Raw genomic sequence first — 25,787 nt, forward strand, 5'->3', positions numbered from 1 at the left:
TCATAACTTAGCTTTAACTAGCCTATCTGAAAGAGATTTACCTCGTCTGTACGATAGGTTGGGCGGATTCTTGAAGATAGTGTTCAGCAAAGGCTGATTTTGTATTATGTCCCAGTTTAGCATGAGTATATTTTTAAGGTTACCCACCGATGGGTGGTATGTTGTGACAAATGGCAAGATTTGTTTCCGTGCTTTTGCTTTTTGTTGGAGTGCCGACAGTCTTCCGGCGAAGCTGAGTTCTGATAACGTTGTTTGTATCATCTTGTGAGGATAGCCGCGCGCAATGAGGCGCGATTTAAAATTGGTAATACTGTCATTAAAGGCTGTTTCAGAAGAGTTTGTTCTAAGGAGTCTAAGGGCTTCACCTTTAATAAAACCTTTTTTCACGCCTGGTGGGTGGCTCGAGGTAAAATGTGTGTACTGAAAGGTTTCAGTCGGCTTGTAATGTGTTCGGATATCAAGGATCGATTCGTTTCTGAATCTTTCTCCTTTAGATATGATTGTGTCGAGAAATGTTATTTCTATCTCTGAGATTTCAGCCGTGAATTTGATTGTAGGGTGGAAGTTGTTAGCTTGTTTTATGAACAGGATTATTTCCTTTATGTTAGAATCCCACAATGAGAAAATGTCGTCAATGTAACGTTTCCACTTTATTGGTTTTGTGTTGCTTTGGTTTATCAATTCTGTTTCTATTTCCGCCATGAAGATGTTGGCAAATGCAACTGCCATTTTCGTACCCATTGCGGTTCCATGGGTCTGGAGGTAATTTTTTCCAATAAATTGGAATGAATTCTCTTTAAGGATAAGGGAAAGCATTTCTTTGAGATGGTGGGATGGGATGGGAGGGTTGTAGTTGTGAAATTTTTCGTATGCTTTGCATACTGTTGTAATACCCTCCTCTTGCGGTATGTTTGTATACAAGCTTGTTACATCCATAGACACCAAAATAGTATTTTGAGGGACCTTTGTGTTCTCTATAAAGTTTATGAAGTGTGTTGTATCCTTAAGATACGATTTCTGTGACTGCGCAATCGGCTGTAGTAATTTGTCCACAAACGATGATAGTCTTTCTGTAGGGCCCTCGCAGCCCGAAATAATTGGTCTACCGACCGGATTTTGTTTGTAGATTTTAGTGAGCGCATAGAATATTGGGATTCTAGGGGGATTGCGTGTTTGAGAAAACCATTTTTTAGTCATGTCATCAATATAGTTGTTTTGGTGAAGACGTGTGACAAGCTCATTAAGTGGCAGTCCCGCTAAAAGCGGTCCTCTCGATTTCGCGACCAAAAATAGTTTTCCTTTATTTTTTGTCAGTGAAGAGGCTCGGGTAGACGTATACCAAAATCGCTATTTTTGTTTTTAAATTCTTTTTCTAAGGTCTGCTACAACCCAAAAACGAATTGAGCCCGTCGCGGCGTCTCGGAGGTTCTTAGAAAAACTCAAATTGTCGGATTTTGAGAGGCGCGCTGCAAAAAAACGAATGCCCGCAAGAAAAATCTGTTCAAGTCAGTTTTCTTAGTTTACTATAGATAGTTCACAGACAAAATGTAAACATCTTTAATAAAAAATTGAACAAGCTAGAGTAGTTCAAAGACGTCCTATTCTGCTAGTTTAATTTAAACCCGGAATGTAATGAAGTTTTGAAGGAAAATATCTCAAAAGTTGCGGCCTAAATCTGGTATAAAAATCACATTAAAGTAACGTTTTAAACTTATTTTACCGATTTATAACTTCAAACGTGTGGGTATCTCCTGAGATCACAAGCGATAAGAGATCAAAATCAGCAAACAATGCTTGTCTGCATAAATTATCGGCCAGTGTCAGAGGTCATGATTCTGTGACTTTTTAAATTCGCAAACCGTTTGTTTTAAGGCATTATTTCGCCTGAAGTGCCAGCAATGAATTCCTAACGGCCTTACAATGCTTGTGCGTTTAAAACATAAAGCCAGAACTAATTGCGTCAAGTTCAATTATTTCATGAGCGGGCCGACAATGGAGAAAGTAAATTATGGTTGCTTTGGACAAAAGTCTTTCATGAGTGTATTAGCCGATGATTAGTCTATTTTTTGCCATTGTTTCTTTGTTTTAAGATAAATTAAGGTTAAAATAGGTGGGGGGAAACAGAATTCAAGAAAAAATAAATTTGTAATTTTTTTCCATAGCTCAGCATCAAACCATGAAACGTGAACTGTTACAGATCAAAGATATTTAATTGAAAAATTAGATTAATGCTAGTTGCTATAAAATGTACGTCGCAATGAAACGTCTTCACAGAAAGAATTGGTTTTCGAAACATCATTTTATTGAGTTTTGGAGCATTCTTTGACATTCATCTGGAAGAATTAATTCACGTGGGATGCTTATGTAGGTCAGCGGCAGCCGCTTAGCACGGTATAACTGCAGTGTGAAACGATGGAATTTGGATTTGGAGTTTTAGATTGAATAATACATGTATGTTACAAGATAGAAAACGGGGCTTCTTTTCAGGGCTACCAAGAAAACTATTATTTCTTTCCTAAAATCACTTCCTTAAATTTAAATTTGACGGAAAGCAATATCACGTCTTTATTGCCTCAATAATTAAGCAGATGTCCTTTCATAAATTTAGTTCCGGCTCCATTTTTAGTTCCCCGCCGGTTCTATCCTTTCCTTTACAAATATTCTCAAACACCGACAACAAGTGCGTCACAACAATAGAGTTAAGTTTGGGAATGGGCAGATAGTGAAAATGGCTGCATGCTTTATGAAAAACAAAGACAGCAGTGGGTGTGGGGAGTTCAGAGGACACAAATCCTTAACATCGCTTCTGGAATGTACCTCTGATATTTTTAGTCATCTGAAGCACTGTCATCTTTCAAAGGAAAAAATTTCCGAGTACCAACTAATTTTGATTCGTGCGGGCCACTTTCACTTAAGCGAAGAAAACATGGAAGAAATGTTCGTGTGTCCTCGCCATCGTGGAAATTTGGGAGCATACTGGAAATGCCCAACATCTGCTTGCCAGTACCCCGATCACAAAGGCAAACAAGAAGCGGTGAAAGGGGACCGAGTATTCAATGTCCAGATAGCTGAAGACATTTTCAAAATTTTCGGAGTTACTATTCCAGTTGGATCGCGTAAGTAGTTCTTTTATTATTTCAAAACGTCATAAATATTCATTAGCTTTATACCCCGTAAAACTCAACAAACTGAGCAGTCAGGGTAAGGATTGGAATTCAGGCTCAGGGGAAATACGGGGTTGAATGGCTGAAACAATGGAATGCTGATTAGAATGAACAAGTTATGTAACGAATACTAATAAACATGAAATGCTATATAACACGTTCATCCTAATTTGCAAATAAAAAGTGTAAAGTCAAACATTCAATAAGATATTTGCAGAGAAGCCCAGAGAGACGCCCAGTCTAAAACTACCAAAAAAAAAACAATCGACCGGTCAGAACTTATCCTAAAATGAAATGCAAAGTTTATTAATAACCCAGAAAACACCGAAAGCAATCCACTTCAAGGTACGTCTGTAACGGGTGTGTGTAAAACGCGGAACCCACCGGAACCTACCAGAAACCTGCTGGAACCCACCCGGAACCTGCAGGAACCACCAAAAAAAATGATATTAGAAAATAACAATAATTATACAATTCAAAAATTATAAAAACTAAAAACGAAGACAGTAAAAAGCATGAATTAAGGATATTCCAATATAGAAAAAGAAGACGGAAACAGGACTTCACCTGACTTAAAAAGTATTTTTACCACAAAAATCTCGCGATTTTCGACCCTGGCATTTGTGATCTTCTACAGGTTCATCCCCCAAACCGAAATCTTCGTTGTGCATCCAGAGGATTGTCATTGGTGGTACCTGCATGCTTATCAGACTCAGGCTTACGGTGCTCGCTCCTTCTCGGTAGCTGCACCTACTCTCTGGAATTCCTTGCCAGTGGACATTAAAAAACGAGCAATCTTTGTTTATCTTTAAAAAGAAGCTAAAAACATTTCTATTTAATTAACTTCACATGTAGTCTTATCACATTATTCTTTTCATTATGTATTCTTTTTATTTCTTATATTTGTAAGTTTATTTGTATATTTCTCATATTTTATTTCTTAAATTTGTTAAGCGCGCTGAGATTATGTAGCTGCACTCTAAAAGAACTTTAATATTATTATTATTATTATAGTATAAGGATCGAGGAAAAGCAGAGGAACTTCCGTATTTCAATCAACCAATCAGGGCATCATTTACCTCAACGGCTGTATCACGAAGGCCAAACGACACAAGGGGAGCGATGCCCACCCTATCCTATTTAGAATACCGAAGTTCCTATATGGTTTTGTCGATCCTTTTACGATGCTATCCAGGGTCGAAGATCTGAGTTTTTCTGGCACAAATAACTTGCCTGCGAGCGTAAATTTAGTAGCGACATAGTCGAGGACGTCATCGAACGGAATGTAGTAAGTTTTGTTTGAGATTTTTCTTGAATTTGAATTCAGGTGGCTTCGAAGAAGTGGCGGTCAAAATTAGTTGTTGTCTTTACTTTTTATTCACACACACACTCAACCGAAACAAAATAATCCTCCCCAAAGCTATCCAAGGCCGTAGTCATTCCACTTTATTTGTATATAGAACGCAACACGAGGCAAAAATACTCGTGATCTTTATTTCAAACCATATGAGTTAACTAGAGACGATACAATAATTTATCCGTGTCAACACAACTGAAAGCCAACACACACGAGTTTAAGATGGTTAGCCTGTGCTCATTTATGGTCGAACTTGCACAACACATTTGGTCTCCAGTCGAGAAAAAAACTTTGGACTTTGACCTTTAGCATAGCAAGCACTCCGTTTGAAAGTCAGATGCCGTCCTGTTTCCGGTATTTTATATTGAAATATCCTTCATTAATTAATTATTAGTTATTGCATTTTCAGTTTATAAATTTTCAATTTTATAGTGTTATTTTCTAATATCAATTTTCTGGGTGGTTCCGGCAGGTTCCGGGTGGGTTCCCGCAGGTTACGGCAGGTTGCGGCAGGTTCCGGGAGGGTTCCGGCAGGTTCCAGTGGGTTCCGGGTGGGTTCTGCATTTTACATACACCCGACTGTAAGAATGAGTCAGTGAAATGAGTCACAAACTGTTAAAAATCATCAATGCCCATTATGTCACAGTTAGATTTAATAACTCTCTCCACGAGCATTTTTTTTCTCTTGTACAGTTATTAACTGTGGAAATTTCTTTTGGTTTGCGGCATCGTGAAGGCAATTACTGAATTAGACCCTTAAACTGTGTAGTTTATTTGCACAATGTATTTGCCAACTACACTTCCCGGCAGCCTTTGTCACTTTGGATGCTTTTGTTTTGGCATTCTTTAAACAACACGTTTTAAAAAGAGAAATTTATTTATTTATTTATTTATTTATTTTGCAATACTAAAGAAATGAAATACTCCGGGAACGTTTTTGAAGCTGTTCAAACCACTCACAGCACGTATTTATCAAGTCTAAAAATTCTCGCGCTTTCGCTCTCGAATTTTTAACTTTGATAAAACACTACTGTTCGTGGTTTAAACATTACGTAAATGATTTATGGATAAAATAAGTATACATATCACATGAAACGACGATGCGATTTGCGTATTGGAGTAAGGTAGAGTTCTTTAGCCTAGGTCGCTCTGGGGTCACCAGGAGGCAGACCTGAATTTTTGGCAGCTTCGTTTCCAGGTCCTCTCTTCTTTTCTTCTCGTTTCTTACATTCTGGGACGTCCCAGGTGATAGGAAGAAGAGAGACCCTGGGTACGAGGCTATTATCATTAGTGCTATTACAGCCACCAGCTCTTACCTTAAAAAAAAAACAAAAACAAACAAAAACAACAACAGCTGCAAAAAATAAACGAACTAATAAGTAAAAATTGAATAAGGTTAAAAGCATGTACCCCTAGTATCGATCGGGCTACCGAGTTTGATACGTCTTTGTGTGTTCGAAGCAAGGCCAAGAAAAAAAAAACGTGAAGCCTTTGAGCCAAGTGGCATATCCCGGTTTCTGTAGCAGGAAGCGGCTACGAGTATTTCTACTCCCCCTGGACGGGATGCTAGTCCATCACAGGTTACTCCCCGGCAATTTGTTAGGTATTCCACAACAATTCGCTGGCACCCATTTATACACCTGTGTGGAGAGAGTAACGTGTCTTGCCAAAGAACGCAACACAATGTCCCCAGTCAGGGCTCGAACCCGGACCACTCGCTGCGAAGTCGAGCGCACTAACCATTAGGCCACCGCGCCTCCACAAGGCCGAGGACAATACAGAAAAACTTATACATAGCGAACTCGGTGTGTTAAAACGCGATGAAAAGCATAAAATAAAATGAAAGAAAATACAATAAACTGCAATTCGGGAAGTTCTTAGCTGTAGTATGTGAGGCTCGTGTGGCAAGTTTCTTATAACGTTTCTGTATTTTTAGCCATTTGTAACAGTTGTAGAAAGTTCCATGGTAGCAGACTAAACACTGAATGGCTCTGGCTGAGGGAAACACAAAGTACAGAAACGGATGATATCATGGAAAAAACCGAACGGAAATTATCAAGGTACTGATTTCTGTCTATTGCAATAAAAATAATTCTTAAAACGCGATGAGAATTTTTTTTTGCAATTCTAAAAAGTACCAATACATAAATACGTTATTGACCAAGCAAGTTCTTTTTTGCGTTTTTATAGACCGAGACAAAGTGGAGTTCGATAAAAATGCAAAAACGAACGAGGGCAATATCTAGCCATCTTGACGGAACAAATTTGTTCATAAATAAAGGATTTTATTATATGGCATTCAAGAACTAATTAATAATTCATGAGCCTAACAGCCTATCAAAACACCGATAAAACGTCACGTGCATGAGCTTTATATCCTGATAAAACACTCCTCGTCAGTATTCTTTATATAAAGAATACTAATAAGGCATAGCTTGTTTTTCTTGTATGCTAATATTCACCTCTTACAATTTGAACCATCGTTTTGAGTCCAGAGGGACACGCTCTTTGTGGAATGTTTTTGAAATCGTTCAAAAAACTCGCAGCACGTGTTTTATCAGGTCTAAAAACACTCGGCTACGCCTCGTGTTTTTAAACCCCAATAAAACACTGCTGCTCGTTATATAAACATTACAATAAAAGAACTTTATATCTTGCGGGACCAACACCGGAAATCCCGAGGGAGCCTGAAATGCCCATCTAACCCGCTTGAGTAGCCAATCAGGACAAAAAATCCCCTTCATCTTGCCCGGTCGCGGTTCAGCTATTTAATAACTTTTAACAGGTACCCATGACCAGGAGCCTTCAACTCCCATACTGGGCCTATGTCACGGCATTTTTACAGACCGATCTATTTTTAGACTATCTTCGCCGAAAAAAACAAAGGAAGTTCCGGTTCGGTGACCCTATGACGTCAGGTTAGTTTCTTGTAATTGATCATCGGGCTCCTGCGGGAGTCTCATTTGCGGGAAATTCAATCTAAAAATAAATCGGTTTGTGAAAACGCCGTGACACGAACGCAAAGGAGTTGTAGGCTCCGGGTCATCGGTTCCTGCTTTTAATGTAAAATATTACTTGCTCAAAGCTCAGTTTAGTACTTTGTAGATACTTGCATCATAAAAAATCTATAATTTTCTTTAGACTCCTTTGTCCGTTGATTTCCCTTGCAGGGCAGCCAAAGAAGAAGCACGTTTTGCAATTGAGAGTTGCATTAGCACCCCATTACCAGAAAGTCGCATTACGAATCGCGATCCTGCTTGGTCTCTTGGACAATGGCAAGAAATCAACCCTGACACTTCGTCCGACGATGAGTTCACCGAGAAGGAATGTGACGTACTTAAAATATACAATGAGGCACTCAGTAACATTGCTTTGCTTTCGGGAAAAGCGGTGGTGCCCCTCACTTTCCGACTTACGTCCGAGTGGGACGAGGCGACGAAAAAAGAAAAAGAACTGTGTACAGAGCAGGTGGGCGAAGCATGTCATGCTGTGTGTGGCGTCATTGCTCCAAAGGACAGTGATAAGCTGTTACGATCATTTCAACAATCAAACAATGAAATGGGTTACTCTGACGACCTTAAAGCACTAGTAACTGCATACAAACAAGCACCAACAAGGTACATTAAAGTCCAGATTCTTAGTATCTATGCTACGCGTTACCCAGCCCAGTACTTGAAGAAAATACACGAGCCATTTGAAAAGCTTAGTGAGTTGGACAGACCGTTGAGAAACCACTGTGCCACCGAGTGAAAATTGATTTGGTAAAGTTGGAGCACTTTCTGTCTTTTAGAGACCAACCGTACTTCTACCAAGACGTGGCTTATGGCTCAAGAACACTAAAGCTTGATTCAGGAGAGGAGCTAGTAATGCCAAATGTCATCAGAATTGTTGTGAGGTCCACGATGGTAGAACAGTATTTAAAGCATTGCAGTGACGATCGCTTTGAGCCTCTTGGAAGATCTACGTTGTTTAGAATACTGCAAGTTAGAGAAGCGTAACAACGAAAATCCCTTCAAGGCCTCGACGACATAGCTGCGGGAGGTGCTGAAGCGTTTGAAAGTGTGCACAAGATAGTAGATGACTTGAAAGAGTGCGGAGCAAGTGCAACTTGGTGTGATGAAGTGCAAATGGTCTTAAAAATGGAAAGCGCTACCTCAAGACAGAATACAGAGTACATTGCCGTGAAGAGGAAAGCCTATGTCCCGATCACTGCAGATACTTTGCTCTCAGTGACTTGCAGGACCCCGAACTCAAACAATCTTGTTCACATCAACATCAAGTGCGCTGTAACGAGTGTGAGCATCTGAAAGTGACTTTGCAATCTATCGCTGCGAAAATTGATTGCCCTTCAATTAACTTTTATAGCGATGAACAAAAAGAAGACTTCAAGCACGACCTTGCTCAAGCCCGTGACATGATTTTTCAATGGAAGTCTCACATTCTAAGAGCAGAGAACCAAGAGCGAGCAAAGCAAAATGTATTAAGCTCTCTCCAGGATAACTCTGTCATGGTTGTAATGGATTGGGCCATGAAATTGCTGCAGCTAAAATATCGAGAAAAGCAATCCGAGTGGTTCGGAAAAAGAGGAATGAACTGGCATGTCAGTTGCGTTATTTTGCAGAATGCAGCAGATAACAGCCTCCAGGTCGAGTCATACGTCCACTTATTCGATAGCTGTGCACAGGACTGGCACACTGTTTGCGCAATTTTGGAGCATCTGCTCAAAATCATTAAGGAAAAGAAGCCAGAGGTTAATCAAGTCTTCTTGCGCTCGGACGGCGCGGGCTGCTACCATAACAACAATCTGATCTCTGCTACCTACGACATTGGTGTTCGAGTAGGAGTAAAAGTTATAAGGTAAACGAAAAGATTAAAGGGGTAGTTTCTAAAGAAACTGTGGTGCTGCGTCGGTGGGGAAGTAGTATACAAAAATTTGGTTTTATCAACGGAGTTGATAATGTAAATTGGCCACCGTACAGAGATTCTAAAAGCTGACGTTTCAAGCGTGAGCCCTTCGTCAGAGCGAATCGAGGGATTATGGGTTACGTGTAGTTTTTATAGTAGAGTAGGAGCTACGCTATTGGTGGTAACATGGCAACGTGAAAAATAGGAATATATTAGTTAAATGAAAAGCGTTCGTTAATACCGTGAGGATTAAGGGTGCCGATTTGAAAGATGCTTTTTTGTTCCAGATTCTTCCAGCTTTCCGTCGTACCTAGATGTAGGGAAAGGCCGCAGATACCCATGTGTTTTTTAGAGTGGTTAGGCAGATTAAAATGGCGAGCGACTGGCTTAGATGCATCCTTGTCATTCTTCTTAACATCGCGAAGGTGTTCGCGGAATCGGTCACCTAGTCGTCTACCTGTCTCACCAATGTATAATTTATTGCATAACGTACAGGTTATGCAATAAATGACATTTGTGGAGGTACATGTGAAATGATCGGTGATCTTAACAGATCGCTTAGGTCCCGATATCTTGCTAGTGTTAACAATGAAAAGACAAGTTTTGCATCGTGAGCGCGCACATTTGAAAGTGCCTGGTTGCTCGTTGGTTTTGAGCGCGCTTCTAACTAAAAAGTTGCCTACGTTTTTGTCGCGTTTGAATGAAATAAGTGGAGGTTGTGAAAAGATTCTACTAGTCTCGGGATCATTTTGGAGTAAATTAAAATTACTAAGAATGATGCTTTTGACTGCGTGATTATGAGGATGGAAAGTGAGGGTGAATGTAATTCTGTCATTCTTATCTTTTTGTGACGTTTGTAGTGATGACTGTCGATCAAATTGTTGGGCGCGATGATGGCCCGCTTTGACCACAGAGACAGGATAGCCACGTTTTTCGAAGAACTGGCACATCTCCTCTGATTTGCTGGAAAAATCGGAGTCATCACTACATAGACGTCGAAGTCTAAGAAATTGAGAATAAGGAATGGAGTTCTTGACATGTGATGGATATGGCGATGAATACAACAAATAACTGTGTGAATCTGTAGGTTTGTAGTGCACACTAGTACATAGCACGTTGCCTCTAATAGAAACTTTGATAACTAGGAAAGCCAATGAAGTTTCCGAAATTTCCCAGGTATATTTAAGAGCCGGATGAAAAGAGTTGACGGAGGTTATAAATTGATCGAGTTCTTTCTGCTGAATGAAATAGCGCCGATGCAGTCGTCGATGTAGCAGCCGTAGAGTTCAGGTTTGGGGCCGTTGTACTGATTAAAAAATTGGTGTTCAACATATCCTATAAAAAGATTGGCTTAGCTAGGTCCCATTCTTGTGCCCATCGCTACACCATTAATTTGTTTGTAATAGTTGCCGGCGAATGAAAAACGAAAAGATTGTCTTACAGAAAATATAAGTTCACAGTTCACTCCAAAACTGAGTAAAACAAGTTCCTTTTTGAAACCTCTCCTGTACCAATTTCTAAAGAATCGACTACAAGTTATAATTGTTAAGGTTATAATTAATGTATCGTTACTCGAACTGCGTAAGATGTAAATGTTGAGGCCTGAAACGGACTGCAAATTAAGACTCATTTCCCTTATTAAGCGAAATTTAAAATGTTGAAAGATGATTGCAATTGTAGCTCTTTAAAAACTATTTAAAAAAAACAAAATAGAAACTATTATTAATATCTAGCTTTTTCCTGTGCATTTTACAGTTTTCTCGAAAACTTGATATATTCTCAGAGACATCAGTAAAGCCAAAGTACCACAATCTTGAACAAAAATATAAGGAAAATTTCACCTTTCTCTAACTCCCCCCCCCCCCCAAAAAAAAAATCATATCATTAAGATGGTTAAATGGCGCGTTTTGGCCTTGATTTTGGGGGAAGAGGGTTTTGCTTTTCCATTTTCTTAGCCCAAGATTGTAGCTGAATCCTTAAAAGAATCACGACTTAGAACTTAGCAAGGTCTCTGATTTGGTAACAGATGTTGAATTGTTACAGTAGTAATATAGAGGCTCTTCTCGGTACCAACGACTTTATTTTCAATTCTAGGTATGACTTTTCGGAGCCACAGTTTGGCAAAGACGTATGTGATCGCATCATCAGCCCAATGAAGGGGGCCATCCGTCGATACTGCAACGAAGGGCATGATATCACCACAGCATCCGACATGCACGAGGCGCTTAAGGCAAGGCAAGTCAAGGGAACAACTGCTGCTGTTTGCCAAGTCTTTCAAACAGCCCAGGAAATAAAAGTCAACCGTATCAGCAATTTCAGTAGCTTCCACAACTTCTCCTATGAAGAGGAAGGTCTTCGCATTTCAAAGGCATATGGTGTTGGTGCTGGTAAACTTATTCCATGGTCACAACTTGTCATTCACAACAACGGTTCTACAATTCTGAAGGAAGTTCAAAGTCGTGAGTTCTTCCCCATGTTATCCAGGGCTATTAAGCCGACTCCCACCGATGATGAAGGAACCTGTGATAACCCTCTTTTCATGTGCCCCGAGTCCGGTTGTTCCATTGAGTTCGCTACGTCAGAGGAACTTCAGGACCACATCCATTTTGGTCAGCACGACAAGAAAGTAGGCTCCGAGAGCTTGTATGATAATCTGAGGTGCGATTGGGCAGCAAAGTTTTTGTCTGTAACACTTGAATCAAAATTGTCATTGTCCACTGGAGAAGCAACGGGTTGCGAGCAAATGGGGAATGAACCTTGTGATTTGGGCTGGGCACTGCAAAAGCCAAGAGGAGGAGGTACTAGATTTTCCGAAAATGTAAAAAGCTACCTCACAGCAAAGTTTGACCTTGGGGAGGACACAGGTAGAAAAGCCGATCCAGCGCAAGTGGCTGCTGACATGCGGGTAGCAAGAAACAGTGAAGGACAACGAAAGTTTCAAAGAAGTGAATGGTTGTCGAAAGCTCAAATACAAGGTTTCTTTTCACGGCTTGCAGCCAGCAAAAGGCGAAAATCTTTACAGAAATGCGGGGATGATGACGATGACGGCCTTGTTGAAGACGAAATGGCATACCTTACCGAGAAGGACAGGCAAATGGCCGGAGACGAGGTTGTCACCGAAATAGGACTTATTCACCCAATAACCTATGACGGCTATGACATTTGCGAGCTCCGCAAATCAGATGCACTCTCTAAATTTAATGTAGCTACATTAAAGGCCATCTGTGTGTACCTCGACCTTCCTTTTAGGGTTAAGGACGTGAAGGCCACTTTAATTTACAAATTAAAGGAAGCGGTCAAGGAATGTGAATGTCGCAAGTAGAATGTTAGTAATGCAATAGTTTCAGAAGATCGTCTTGGTGTTAGCGAATGTTTATGAATGTTTATGTCCTAAACGGGATTCTTTTTGCGGCATGTGTGGTATAAAGTTAAAACACATGTTAAAGTTGCGTTCAGAACAAAAGAGTAAACATATTTGGCGTAGGAAATTGGTACATAGCCATAGATGAACAATATTGTGTTGTTGCCTGTAGAAGTGAACTCGTATGTGCGCGAATTATGATTAGTACCCTGGCAAACTGAGGTAGAAGGGTGGGTGGGTCGCCTTTCTAATGATATCTAATCCCTAGGTATAGTATGCTGTGACTTAGTCAAACAGGTTTTCAAATAATGGATACAAACAAAAATGTAGCCACACAGATAGACTAAGGGCGCGTTCGATTGACCCTATTGCGGAATAAGAATACGTGGAGTGATGATTAAAACGGTATGTTTGCCGCGTTTCGGAGCAACAAGGATTATAAAAATATGTTTAAAATAGCATTTTAGCACATGTTTGACAATTTTAGTGTGAATGTCCGTAAAAACAAAGGATTCTCAACTTACATTCCATTTATTCCTATTCCGGAATATGGTCAAACGAACGCACTTTAAGTGTCTTACAGCTTTTACGCAGAGCAATAATAACATGACGTCACGTCAGTTTGCTGGTTATGTTGAGTCAAAAATGAGTATTTCAAGGAGGAAAAACTATTGACATTAGGGTCAATTTTTCTGTAGAGGAAGAGTGAATATTATCGCAAAGTTTTTTTGGTTTCAATAAAGAGAGAGAGAGAGAGAGAGCGCACTTCGTCGCGTGATGTATATGTCTGGCCGATTGTGATAATTAACGAAAAGCTACAACCAAAGCGTTAATCTCAACTGGCTGGATAAATGTCTTTCATCAAAACCTTAAGAAAAGGTAATTTCAATTAGGCTTCTTTTTTACCGTCAACAGTTAAAAGACAAGTTTGATTTTTTTTGGCTTGAAATCGTATTTGTCAGCCCGATGAATGTTTGTTGCACTGCAGGTGAGATTCACCTTGAAATTGAGGAAAGGAATTAAAATTTACGTTGCTTTTCTAAAAGTTTTTTTTTTTTTTACTTTATTCTTAATACTGAGAGGGCTTAAATCAAATGCTGATTTAGATATGAGATAGACCATCCAAAACGTTTGTTCATACTGTTGGTAGTTACAAGTGATACCCGAAACTTAATGATGTTGATTATTATGCTTGAATTCATCCCTGTTAAGGATCTCTTTGGATTCAAAAGTACTTAAAGCAGCTTGATAACTTCCTTTTAGAGGTTGCAGACGAATTTAAGTGTCATAAGAGGCAATTTTTGGAATTTTAAATCTGTAGAATCGTGACATCTGTCATGGTCATTAATTATGCAAATAACTTTCAATGGCAGATTACAATCTGCCGTCGTTTGCAATCCTAGAGGATACCCGCAAGTCTGAGCCTATGAACCAATAAAATAAGTTTAAAACTTAACTTTGATGTGATTTTTATACCAGATTTAGGCCGCAACTTTTGAGATATTTTCCCACAAAACTTCTTTACATTCAGGGTTTAAAATAAACTTGCAGAATAGAAGGTCTTTGAACTACTCTAGCTTGTTCAATTTTTTATCAAAGATGTTTACACTTTGTCTGTCAACTATCTACGGTAAACTAAGAAAAATGACGTAAACACGCGCGCCTCTCAAAATCCGACAATTTGAGTTTTTCTAACAACCTGCGAGACGACACGATGGCCCCAATTCGTTTTTGGCTTGTAGCAGAGCTTAAAAAAATAATTTAAAAATGAAAATAGCTATTTTGGTATATGCGTACCATAGCCTCTTCACTGACAAAAAATAAACGAAAACTATTTTTGGTCGCGAAATCAAGAGGACCGCTTTTAGCGGGACTGCCACTTAACTCTTTGTAATGTTTCTTCCGCCATGGCGTTTTTGAGAGGTTTATAATGTTCTCTATTGTTGAGATGAGTTTGAGCTTCTTGTATTTTATCACACTTGTTCATTATGACAGTTGTTGTTCCTTTATCTGCCTTTTTGAGAATGATCTCAGTGTTGTTAACAAGCTCTGTAAGGGCTTTGTATTCGTTGTGTGACAGATTGTTTTTAGGGTTTGATGGTTTGATCTCTGCAAGTTGGATTTTGACACTTTCCAAGAAGCTTTCAAGGGCAACTGACTTTTGAACCCGTGGTACCCAGTCTGATTTGACGTGAAATGGGTGCGGTTCTGTATTTTTTGCGTGGAATATGTATTGTAGGCGCATTCGTCTCGCGAATTCTTCAAAGTCTTGCAAGAGTTGGCGTTGTATCACCGCTAAATGTAATAACAACGCTAAATGTAATACCAACCGTAAATGTAATAAAAATTAACTCCAAATGTAATACTAACCAGAAATGTAATAAAAATCAACCCTAAATGTAATAACTTACCCCACCGTAAATGTAATACAATTTAACGCTAAATGTAATCAGGTGACCGACCGTAAATGTAATACAATTTAACCTTAAATGTAATAACACGTTATTAAGAGCGGCAAAGGCGTAAATGGCATCAATATCATCAGTGATATGATATCACTTCAATAGATTATCGGAATACCCAATCACGGTTATTCCCCTTTACTAACTACACCGTTAGGCGCAGATTACCCCTGGGGGGTTACTCCAATACAATACCTATAGGGGTATGCGCCGCCTAACGGGGTCATGATTCTGGAGCTCCTGAGTTAGAGACGTTTCCTAAACAGGGTATAATATTTTGAATGCACGAAATCTCCACTTTTGTAAGCAAGGAGAGATTGGTTCAAAAAAATACGATTCAAAACTGTTACACCCTGTGTTGCCCATAGTTAGCTTACGAGCATGATTGTGTGTGTTTTTGGCTAACCATATCAAATGTGGGGCAAATTCTTTCCAAAACGGGTCCAAATTCTGAAGTCCCAGGCGGCATATACCCACCCAAAAAATAGTTCAGTGCTCCCCCCCCCCTCCCTCCCCCCGGGAGATTACCGTGCACCTTCAGGGGTGTCTCGCGTACAAGCGATGTAGCGCGTCGGGTTTAAACTATAGATATCTAAACCCTTACATCAAATTAAAGCTTATAGGACTGGCTATTAGACTATACCAAAACTTTTGAAAACAAATGAATTGCCGAAATTTTCACGACTTCTAAATGCGAGCGCCCGAACCACCTTTTGAAAGTTACATGTCAAAGCAAATTTTGTTTTTCGCTTGTTTAATGTGTAATTTCAGTGAAAAGTTACAGAACATTTTTGAAATAGGATTAAAAAAATGTGGAGTGATCGTACAAAAATCGCTCTTGAAAAAAGTTATTTCAAAATAAAAAATTCGGAGAAGTGGTTTTGTTGTTTATATGTAAAACTAGGTACTGTCAAAATTTGAGAGCAATCGAACAAATTCCCTTTGACTTGTAGCTCTTTAAGTGTGCCCTTCTGGTGAAAAAATTGTTTCGAGAAAAAACTCTGAAAAATTTTTCCTGCTTCGCAAACAAACTCCGCCCACAAACTCAGTCAACTGGGTTCTCAAGACGCTTGTCTGGAATTGTATGGATTTTCACGTGGTTCTTGTCGTGGTCTTCGAAAGTAAGCAAAATGATTGTAAAATGTCCCTTGTTAGCGTTTTTTATTTTCATCATTGGAACGTGGGCAGAAGATAAGAAATGTTTTCGTCAAATGTCAGCCGTGGACGACGAGACTTACGCAACTCTTTTCGCCTTAACGAGTGGAGAATTTGTGGTGCCTGTGAAAGATCGCTCCCGAAGCCAAAAGGCAGCCTGTGTTCGTTTCTGGAGAGCCAAGTCACAGTTTTCTATCTCTGAAGTTAACGGCAGGAAAAGGCTATTTTTTAAAGGCAAAGAAGTTACAAAGAAGTCGGAACTGAGTGCTTTGGTTGAAAAGGAATTTCGGCATTGCAAAGGCGCCGGCTCAAGAAAGCTGAACCGAAGACTGATCAAGCGCTTTCAAGGTGTCAGTGAAAGAAACGTCCAGAATGTGCTGTCCAAAAGTCGACTCAGCCAGAAGATGAACGCACGGTTTCAAAATAAAGCGATACAGCGGCCCATAAGAGCAAAAACAGTCCAAGTAAGAATTGATAAATTATGTTATTAATTAGACCAAACCAATCTTCCCTAATCAACCATTGTGCCGGTGGGGGGGGGGGGGGGTTCCAAGAAAATTTGGGTGGGGATGTACGGCACGCTTCCCAAAACCTTACATTATTTATGACCAAAATCTGCGATATTACCTATGGTATTTATAACCTGACCAAAAATTTGAAACCCTATTTATCACTTGACTCTTAAATCAAAACCCTGTTTCTGACCAGCGTTATATAATAAGTTCCAGACCAATGTTACATTACCGTAAACATAATTTGTGAAGTGCTTTGTTGATTTTCTTTTCGAGAAAGATGAAAAAAGTGGCTTCTTCTTAAAACGATACCCATATCAAGGCTAGAGTGCAAAAACCATACCCCCATTTATGACCAAAACTTTTCCTTAAATTAAAACCATTCTCTTTGGGGTCAATCGACTCATTTAAGCATTCTAAGGGGTTATTCAAGTGAAGAACTTTGGAAAGAAATGTGAGAAATGGTTTATATGACAGGGGCATCTCAGCTCGTCTATTACTATGATAATAATCATAATAATGTCTTTTACATGGACAGGATTAGTATTGCAGCGTAGCTGATGTGATCGTGTATAATATAGTAACCCTAAGACGAATACACAAACAAATTTCCAAAATTAACAAAATCAAAAATAGCACCTGGGCTCTTCCTTGATGAGAATGAGTGAGTCTGAGCACTTTGATTGCATGTAGAGTGACATCGCTGCAAAGCATGTTATACGATTAAAGATTTCATTTCTACGTTGTTTGTAGGTAAGACATCAAATTGACCTGGTTGATATGAAAAAATCAGCTGTATCGAAGAACGGAAAAACGTACAAGTACATCCTAACAGTTCAAGATGTTTTTAGTCGATATTTGTGGCTGCGTCCTTTGACAGGGAAGTCAAGCAAGCTAGTAGCAAGAGAGCTTAATAAGCTGTACACAGAGGTCGGCCCTCCACGAGTGATCCAATCAGATAACGGAGGAGAATTCAAACAAGCCGTGGATCTGCTATGCAAATCGCTAGGAGTGAAGATAATCAGAGGGTCCCCGTACCATCCCCAGTCTCAGGGAAAAGTGGAACGGTCTCATAGATCTTTACGAAAAAAGATAAATTTTGATCTTATTAATTTTTCCAAGGTTGGAGTGAACTGGGTCTCAAAATTAATGGAATACCAAAAGGTCCTAAACGAGGAATTGATGGACGTTTTAGGTAAACAATCGCCTTTTGAGGTGTTTTACGGTCGAGCGTCTAATGCTTTATCCGAGATATCGGATGGCGGATTATCCTACCAAGAGAGTGTTTCATCTGCAGCTAGAATTTCTCCTAGGGCCTCCGATTTCAGAAACAATGGTGAACGTATCCGCAAAATTCGATCCAAAGCTAGGGCGTCCAACAACGTATGGGACAAGTGATACATTAAGAGGAGAGTAAAAGGCAACCCACCCTCCGTTTACAAAGTGGGAGAACGGGTTCTAATTCGATTTCCATTTTCAGGAAGAACCCGCGGTATTCCAAAAAAGCGATTTGTTGTTGACGGAACGATTATAAAACGAAATGTACAGTTTGGAAAATACAAAATAACATACGAATCCCCCACAACAGAAAAGTCTTGCTGTGACTGGGTTTCAGTCGAAGATATGACTAGTGCTACAGCTGTTGAAGAAAAACGCAAACGGGCAGCCGCGAGGAGACAGATGAGTCTTTCAAAAACACAGAAGGAACATAAAGCAAAGAAAGCAGCTCACCGGGAAAAATACTACATCGCAATGACGCCTGAGGACCTTCATCAACCGTTCAGCGAACAAGGCTTTGATGTCACATACAATCCACCAGGAGACGGCAACTGCCAGTTTTCAGCATTGGCCCATCTACTCCAAACTATTGGCATTTTTCATTCCGAGGAATCTTTGCGGAGAGAAATAGTAAGATATCTGACTGAAAATCCAAACAATCAGGATGGATTTCCTTTTGAACTTTTCGTAGGCATGCCTTGGTCTCAATACCTCACTAGCATCGCCCAAAATGGAACTTACGGAGATCAGATCACTCTTCAAGCTGTCGCTAATCTTTTCAACGTGGAGATTGTAATAATATCGACATTGGGTCCAAACGCAAAAACTGTTATATCTCCTCAATTTTCCATTCCTTTTGCCTCACTGACACTAGGACACTTTGCGGAAGATCAAGGAATCCATTACGTTTGTTTAACGGCACTGAATCATAATTACGGTAACAGTTCAGTAGGAGATGAAGATATTTGTGACAAGCCTACGAATGAAGAATCTCAATGGGCTGCACATGAGATAGGTAGCGGAGAAAACAATGAAGAACCTCGTTCCATAGAGGACCTTCCAAATGAAGTCCTTGAAATCATTATTACTTTTTCGTTAACAGGAAGCCCGAGAAACATTGTGGACACCTTTAACATTTTAAGCATGATAAACAAACGATTTAGAAGTCTCACGGGCTCATTCATTCAAAGGCTGCCAAGAGTGTTTTTTGATTGGGATACATGCGTAGGTTACCACAGCATGCGACAGATTTCTAAAACACGTGGGAAAGGGAGTGGCCTTGTTTTAGCACTTAAGAACATAATTAACCACCCTCAGTGGATAAATGCGTGGGTGAGACTCCTGTATACTGGGATCGTAGGATGGTTCTACATTCAGAACATCATCTGGAAAAATGGAAGGAAAAAATAAAGAGTATCCGAACTGTCATGCCGGAAAGTTTCTGTTACCATTTGTCTGTTGACTCAAATCGATATAGAATATATATATATCGATATATTGATAGAATAAATCTGAAAACTCTTAATAGACTGTTGGTTAAAGCTTTGAAAAATGTAGATTTTTTACTATTTCTTACTGTGTTCTACGAACAAGCGTTGAGTAATCGCACCAAATAGTGAGAATACGTTTATTTCATTTACAAGTAAGTTGTGACTATATTTGCATGAGTATCGTTGCTATTAAAGTTGTCTTTATATCATCTGTACCATCTGTATATTTTTATGCTTTATCATACCACCGTCTCACCAAATCTTTCAAACACATCCAGAAGGACTCTAAAAAATAGCGGGCCCCTTTCAAAAAGAGTATAAACCAGGGGCCCCAAACGATCCCACAACTGAGTGCACGCCTTCTCTCGCCCAGGCTTCCCCACTATTTCCACTATGTACTTGCGCTATCCGCTGTAAAGAATTTCGGAAATGATATTTGCAAATGCTCCACCATCAGAAGGGCTATTTTTTGGGAAATCTTTAGAAGTTCAGACGTTCCCAGTAAGCTTTGACCGGTACTACGCAGAACCTCGGGAATGTTCACAAAAAATCACCGACACTCAAATAATAACCGGTAATCGTAAAGGAGCTTTCAACACTGTTATTACATTTGAGGTTAAATTGTATTACATTTACGGTCGGTCACCTCATTACATTTAGCGTTAAATTGTATTACATTTACGGTGGGGTAATTTATTACATTTAGGGTTGATTTTTATTACATTTGTGGTTAGTATTACATTTAGAGTTAATTTTTATTACATTTACGGTTGGTATTACATTTAGCGTTGTTATTACTTTTAGCGGTGATACAGGCGTCTGATATTTTTCTCATCTGTCACCGGTGTCGGGACAAATTTGAGCCCTTTGGAAATAACGTTGACTTGGTAGTCAGTTAGTTGGAGATTGGAGAGGTTTTTAATGAATCTCTTCTTTGCGTGGCAATCCGTTTTTGAGTAAAGTGTGCTCGGCGCTGTTTGCGTCTAATGTTTGTGTTGAACCCTGTACTTTTTATAGGCCCCTTCACGGTGGTTTGATTTTCAGGAAAGAGACTTTTGTACTTCTCAATATCTTTATTGTTTGAAGAAGTCTGCAACACGTGTGTGTACAATATTTCTTTAAGCTCGTTGAAATCTTGCTGTAGTTTTTCAACCTTATTTACATCGTAATTTACAATGTTTTCTGTGTTCACCGAATGCGACTGTTCTCGCGTCAACCTATTTACATGAGTGCTGGCAGTTTTGCTACTGTTTTTGAAGAGCTTTGCTTTTTTAAATTTGTTTTCTTGGCTTTCTAAGGGCCTTTTGTGGTAGCGCGTGAGTGCGCTGACGAAGCCTTGTTCTGCTTGTTCCTTGATCTGCTTTATTTCTTTGAGAAAAGTGTCATCCGGCGGGATGTTAGCCCTTGCCGAGTATTGGAAGGATTTTGGACAGGTTTTCTTATTTAAGTGTTCTTCAAGTTTCCTAATGGAATCCTTAGATTTTCTTATATTAGTCTCTAAAGAGGCTAAGTCCATATATTTTCGTTTCCTGCTTGGTCTTTGGTTTTCAGCAGACGTTTTAGACAGGCTGTACTCTTGTTTCTTCTGGAAGTAGCTTTTGTGCCTTGGTTCCATTTGTGATGCTGGGGGACTTTGTGTTGTTGGGGGACTCTTTTCATCTGCAGAATCCTCCATTTCATATTTGCTGTTGTATAGCAAATCGAGGTCATCGTTTTGAGGTATTCCCTCTGGTGTTTTGGGTACATAGATGTCATAGTTTTCATTGTCGTATCCTGCCGATGGCGAGAGATACTTCTGTAGGATGTTGTCTGTCATTATCAAACGGTGTTTGATAACATATGTATGGTCTCCAGCAAGACCGGCGGTTTCGATTCTGTACGAATCTCTTCAGTTGCTATTTACTGACAACAGTAATATGTGTAGGAATAGTAGAACAACTCAGTTCTATTCCTGCATAAGTTGTGACGGGTGACCCTTTTATATGTGCAAGAGCGGTTAGTGAGAATCGAAAATGTATTATCATTGGCCCATTCCATATGGAGGGGAACCAATCACGGTGGTGTATTTTCGATCCGCTCTATTATGAAACTAGGTTGTGCTTGTTTTGAAGGCTTTATTCGTGTAAGAATGATCGCAGTTTTTCGAGCCTGAAGATATACACCCAAGCATGTGCACTATGTGTTTTATTTCCTTGCCTTGGAAAAAAAAGGCCAAGATTTTGTTTGCGTGGTGTGAGCTCTCGTGACTTTTGTGCAGTACATTTGTACATGTTAAACTTTGTAATTTCACACCGGGACGGGGCCTGACTGGAATAGCTCAACAGTGGATAAAGATTAGTGACAGGCCTGCACGGACTCCCTGTGTGATTCAATTGTAGATGAATGTAGCCTTCAGTGGCTGAATTAGTGACAGGCCTATACGGACTCGCTGCATGATTTAGTTGTAATTGAATGTAGCCTTCATAACTTAGCTTTAACTAGCTTTAACTAGCCTATCGGTGGTTTGTGATCCCATGAAAGAAATAAATATAATGTTGTGCAAGTAGGTTATGTTTCAAGGTAATTTTGTTAGGTGTTTTGTTTTTCACAGTGCTTTCTAATTGATTTCACTCTGCAGTCAGCTGGAGTTCACTTACTACTTGAAATCAAAGTGTTACACAATGCATACATGTACATACCTTCCATTTGTAAGTCTGTCCATGGACAATTTTCCAAAAGGTCTATAATTTTTGAGAACAGGTCCTGATTTCTGTCTGACTCTGGACTGTAAGAATTGATAGCAGTGTTTTTTAAAGAGATTTCCAAAGCAAGCCTATTTTTATACATAAATATATCTACAGTGTACAGCTGTTTCAACAAAGGTTGTCCAAAAACAAAAAGGTAAAAGCGTATGCAACAATGGCAAAAGGTAGTCTGGTAGCCAGTAGTGTTCCAAAATTGGTTTTAGAGACGGTAGTCAAATATGAACTTTTATATTTTCTATAGCTTGTTTATTAGCTTTTGCACTTTGTTCTGTCTTGAAGCAAAATACATGTAAACTTATTATCCCTTGTTTTGTTACTCTCTAAAATTGTCCTTGCTTGTTGAAAATGTCAAGATAACAATAAGCACCCACCCTAATGGGCCAAAAAATGAATAAGTGCCCAGGCCATTAATCGAATAAATATGTTTCCAAGTGCAGCACAGAATATACACATTGTTTACGATGTCTAAAAAATAACAATTAAGGGTATAAAACGTACTCCTCTGTGACAGCATAGCCGGTTGTCATCTTTTTCTCCACCATTTTTTATAAATAAACCAAAACCTCTTCTGAAAGATAAGAGTTAATCACACCTTAGAATCATCATCACCATGGTTGGCATTTCTGAGGCTTATCTAGGAATGTAATTTAGTCCATGATGCTAGGTCCAAGTGATAAATAACAACTTTATTAAACACATATTTGTATCTTGATATTAATTACAGAAATACGCAGTATGCATAGAGCATAGCTGAAGCTGACTGCATAACTAAGGGTGTATGTCTTTGGGAAAATGTGAATCCTGATTTTTAATCCAAGATCACTCAGACCATGGTGTATCAGAGGAGGCAACAAATCCAGTACTCTGGGTAAAGATTCATTGGTTCCTTTGATGCACCATGCTCAAGTGATCTTGGATAAAAAATCCGGATTCATATTCTGATTTCTCCCAAAGAAATTAACGGTCCTTTAATGATTATTGCATTTTACACCTGTCTTTTGTTCCTTTCTTTAACCTGGTGGCTTCCTTAGCTATGCAATGTACAAACTTGAGGGCTTAAGGCTACATAAATTACTGTAAGGTAGCATTTTGTCATTACTTCACTCCACTCTGTAACTGATGTTTGTGTTGTGTGAGCTTACTATTTTCCTCTAGTGTTTGAGTACACCATTACATTTTGAAGCTAGTGCTATCTACAAATTTGAAATATTTAGCTTCCACATCCAAAAATTTACTTCTGAACATGGAAACATGACTTTGGATTACTTTATTAGTGGCGTTAATGTAAGCTTTTTATCATTTTCTAGTTGATTATGAAAGGTAAAGTGTGCAAAACTATACCCTTCCACCCACCACACATTTGCCCAGTGCATGTCAAATTCAGTACAGAGAATGTAGTGACAAATAAGCAAATGCTCTGTGGCCGAGTTACCAGCTTGTTGGTGCCCAGCCCCTCAACTGCTCCATGTTTGTATTCAACTATGGCGGCATAAAAACATGACGAAACACAGAATACAACTTATTTCTTCGCAAAGCGTCTTAGATATCCATCTAAATTCAGTAACACTGTGTAAGAGTGAGAGACACCTTAAGTTACAAAAGAAAATGACTAAAGGCTTCCCGATATCTATAGTCCACATTGATGGCGGTTCCTTTGAAGACACGTGTGCACATTCATCAGCTGGTCGATCAACAAGCGAATTTTGAAGCAAACGCTACGGCCCCAAAAAAATTAATTGTATTCTATAAGAGTCAAGTTAAGTTATACCTACCCTTAAATCGTTCGGGACTTCTACAGTGGACTGTACATGGCTTTTTCTGCGACGTCTACTCTTCTGTGTTTGTTGCCGTTCAAGCTCTGTTCTCAACGTATCATTTTCATTTGAAAGAGTAGCATTTGCTTCTTCCAATTTCTTCTGCCCTTCTTGAATCGCATCCAATCTTCTGTTCATCTTTTCCATGAGGACTAGCTGCCTTTCTTGAACCGCATCCATAGCGTAAATCTCACTTGAACAAGCGAACTTCAATATGTAAACTACTACTGCAGAAAAATGCAGAAGTGTGATACGATTTCAAATGACGCCCTACTATATATGGGCATTCGATATTAGACATCTGATTGGCTGTGCGAAGAATGAGCCTCGACCCCTCGCGTCAAGCCTTTGTCACGCAACAGCCAAAATCACGCGCTCACATTTTAAGTTCCAAAATGGCTGGTTCTACGATTGGTTGCGAGCAATTTTGTCCGGAAACTCCTGACTCCGCCGATTTTCTGCGCAACAAATGTGGTACCTGTGGAAAATCCTTTCTCTATTCATCCTCCTACCGACGACATCTGTAAACTCCGTGTACAACGAGAAAACGACGTCGAAGACTATGGCTTGCTGACGAAAATGACATAGATGTTGACGAAGATTACGATGTTGCCGAAACAACTCTACTGGACACTAATTATTTCAATGGATTTAGTGGTTAAGGCAGCTTAAATGAGACTTACATCTTTCAATGGCTTTACTTCTCTATTAAACATGACTTAAACATGCTTAATTTTCCAAACAGATTTAATACTGTTTAAGTTTGCCTAAACCAGGGCTAAATATTTCAATGGATTTAGTCGTATGTTTAAGGCAAACTTAAATGCGACTTAAATCTTTCAATACATTTACCCCCTATTAAAAATAACTTAAACCTACTTAAATTCAAAAAAGAATTTCATATGCATTTAAGGAGACTTTAATTTAACTTAAATTAATGTCTCAGTTTAGGATGTGTTTAAAAGTCTTAAACATAGCTTAAAGTTTCCGTTAGATTTAAGGATTGTTTAATGTGACTTAAATATTTATTAAATATTGGGTTTCACCCAGTGCAAACGCAAGAATAATCCACGAGAAGACAAGAACCAATTAGGATCAGTCAACGGTGATTTAATGATGAATTCTTGTTGATCGGTGTTCGATAATCGTAAACTAAAATGCAACAAATTAATTACATAACATGAATCATAGCGAACCAAAATACAACAGGCTAAACCTAAATTGAAATGCACTTAATTGAAGCTATAATAGGAAAAAATACTCAATCAAATAACACACACGAATTATCCATATGCTACAAACAGATTAAGGCAAACTGAACGACAAAGAAACTAAGCGAATGAAATGAGACACGCTAGTTGACTAACTACAACATGTTTGCTACAGTAAAGCATACAAACGGAATTATCTTGAAATAACCGCATTAAATGTTACCTAGAACCATATGACAACAAAGAACGGAGTGAAACTTACATAACTATCCCGGCTTGGCCCAAAGAACAGGAAAACAAATTGAAGTGCTAGCTTTAACCTAAATTGAACGAG

At 39.2% G+C, this 25,787-nt stretch overlaps 1 pseudogene; it reads right to left on the minus strand.

Annotated features, from left to right (window-relative positions):
- LOC138044513 (uncharacterized) overlaps window positions 1-24,667 on the minus strand; it is a 25,879-nt pseudogene extending 1,212 nt beyond the window's left edge.
- Between the last annotated feature and the right edge of the window lie 1,120 nt (window positions 24,668-25,787).

This window comes from Montipora capricornis, chromosome 4, assembly GCF_036669925.1.
Source record: "Montipora capricornis isolate CH-2021 chromosome 4, ASM3666992v2, whole genome shotgun sequence".
Lineage (NCBI taxonomy): Eukaryota > Metazoa > Cnidaria > Anthozoa > Scleractinia > Acroporidae > Montipora > Montipora capricornis.